Here is a 3,113-nt window from a genome sequence, read left to right on the forward strand (position 1 = left end):
TGGAACGGCTCTGATTTTTTTTTCCGGTATTGGGCCATCGTCATTCTCGGCCCATGCGTATATGTGCCATATTAGTTTTAAGTGTTGTACGTATCTTTAGCGAAGTGCTACGTTGGGCTAGTTAGTGCATAGCTTGAGGAGGATGTGTGGCAAAAGACAGCAAGAGGAGACAGCAAGAGCGCCAAACTCGCAACTCAGTTGATTCCAGGAAGCACAAAACACGAATACCCCAAACACTCGCCCCACGTGCAGGAATATTGTCCAGAGTTTCTGAAAATAACTCAGATTGTATATTTTATGTTCTAATAATAAAGAATGAATGAATGAACAAGACAACGCAACCGTAACCAACGCGAATCTAAAAAGTGAAATTGGCATTTGTGAAGTGAAACCGATGGAGTGCATAATGCAAGAATCACCTTTTTTTCTATGTGAGAAGCACATTCACGAGGAGCCAAGCCACCCCCCGGCTCATTCCTAGCAGCCGCGTGTTATCGAACTGCGACACGCGGTCGCTCTAATCACAGGGCAGGTGATCCCTCTGTTCCCTTCCTAATCGATAAACTTATCACGCACTATGCCTCGTGCGGCTGCGTGCCACAGTTTGACAGCAAGCGGCTTCTAGGAAAAAGCCTTGGCTCGAAAATTCGCTAGAAGCCTATCAGATAGATAAAGAAAATGCCATTTCTGCATTAGGCGTTCCGTCGGTTTCACTTCACTAATGCGAATTTCAATTTTTCGGTTTGCTGATAGCTTTTAAGGCGTGTGACACCTTGTGTTGCGATTATCTTTCCTGCGCGCGCGGCAAGTGTAATAGTTTTGAGCCTCTCTGTTGTGCGCCTCTATATATCGGGTGCTTCCTGAAATAAAATGAGTTGCCAGTTTGGCGCTCTTGCTGCCTCCTCTTTTCTTTTTTAAGCTGGCGCCGAACAGGCTTCTTGAGGTGTCACATACATCTGCACTGTGACATCAAGTTCTGTCTGCAAGCACCTTCACCACGACAAGGATCCAACATGGCCGACGCGCTCACACCGTGTTTGCATGTCGGCATAGCTTGTGGCTCCTGTGCCCTTTAGTTCGGCATAGCTGAGCCAAATGGCACACACAAAAAAAGAATTGTTGTATTGTTACACGATATAGTTTTAGGCTACATCCCAGGCCATTCATTAGATACAACTCTTCCAGACAAACACGCCACAAACATAATTTCACCTTAGATTAATTTTATTCTACTGATATCGTATCGCGCTCCTTTTTCCCACAATAAGAGAACTGGTATTCCTTGGATGAATTTATTTTTGTTCAGCCCACCCTAGAATTGTTTAATGAACTGCCGGCAGAAGCCGTTTGCCATATCGTGCTGCTGAGTGTCTTTTTTTTTTTTTTTCGTTGCAATCTGCTTGTCCGAATCAATGGTTTGTGTTAAAATTGCTACCTTTTCTTTTGCCAGGATTTTATTTCTATTCTGCGTATATCCTGCGGTTAGCATCATTTTCCTGTGCATTTTATTTATGTGTTCACTTACACCCCTGTAATAATCCCAGTGATGGATTGGCAGTATTTCAAAATATAAATAAAAATAACAAATGGCAAATTAATATTGCATAGAAGAAAGAGCCAGAAAATGCGTTTGTAAGTGTTTTTTTATAATTCAGAGGCATACCCCTCAATAACGCATGGTCAACCATGGGGGACTGAAAAAGTGTTTGGACTTGAATTTATTCCTTGAAATTAGATAAAATCTCAGGATAATGCAGAGGCAGTGCGTGCCCGACAGAGGTCCCTGATACCGCAGCTGAGGCAGCAGTACAGCGCAATAAAAATTATTTCCTACAAACAATTTTCATAATTAAACAACACATAGTGTTTAAGTCTACCGCACAAAGTCATCGCTCCTTAAAGCAATCGTATTGTTGAGGCTATACACAAAGAAGTTCAATCAGCATAAAGGACCTGCAATATTCACAAGAAAGAAAGAATCGAGAAGCAGTGTGCAGCAACCATCTTGCACAACTGCAAGGCAATTTACAGCGAGTTGGTGTTTCAGTTTTCTGTAATTATATCACATTTTCTTTTTAAGAGTTGCCCACACACAACTGTTTCCTTTGAAACCTTGACCGTACCTAATGCTTTAGAGCGTTTACTAGGCATTTTTGGGAAGGAAGGAATTCAACAACGGTGCTTTTACTTTGTCAGAACATCCCCTTCCCCAAATCTCTCTACATTTCATCTCAGCTGCGTTCACAGGGCAGAGGGGATTAATCGTCAAAGACATCATACAGCTCCGGATTGCCGGCATGCGTAACTTAAGCAAATTCAGGAATGCGTCCCCTCACTTTGACCTTTACCTACGCATTACGCATAAGGTGCCCCTTATTTTAGCGAAATGTAAACGAAGTTCCTCGTTTAGTTCACTGAGGACATCAAGTGAGCATACCAATCAATCAAATATTTATTATAGTGCACAGCACGAGCTATGGATCCTTCGTATTGGTGCATTTCAAAAGTAATACGGGAGGTAATATGTACTGAGAACGCAAAAGTGGTAGACAGATCACCTTGAGATAAATATGGAAAGAGCATACGAGGAGGCGGGCGTAAAAGGGAGTTAGTCATACAACATTACTATTTACATTTATACGAAACATAAAAATGCATTCCGTATAATATGTCAACTTTTTTTTTGCAGTCACGTGATACACAGGCTTCTATTCAACAAGGCCGGGCAGAAAACACGGAATGTTATCTTGTATACTCTTGCGGCACGGAAGATTGCATACGATCAAGAATCTTTGGGCAACGTATAATGCCACCTTATAGAGGAACAAAAGGTCTCATTAATTACGTCTCTATTTCAGAGGTGTGAGTGGAGGTATATTTGAGATAGCTGGACTATGGTCATCAGAACGGCAAAATCAGTGCTTGCAAACTGATAGCAATTTATGCTGGACGCGTTCAATTAATTCAGAAATTAGGTCACGTCCCCCCCTCCAAACTACCGAGGTTCACTCTGGTAGTGGAACGCACACAGTAGAATACGTTTTCCGAAAGGCAGCAGGGGAGTCATGCGACCAATGGCGCGAATGCCACGTTGCTGCACAGCTTGGCAGGTG

This window comes from Dermacentor silvarum, chromosome 11 (assembly GCF_013339745.2).
Source record: "Dermacentor silvarum isolate Dsil-2018 chromosome 11, BIME_Dsil_1.4, whole genome shotgun sequence".
Lineage (NCBI taxonomy): Eukaryota > Metazoa > Arthropoda > Arachnida > Ixodida > Ixodidae > Dermacentor > Dermacentor silvarum.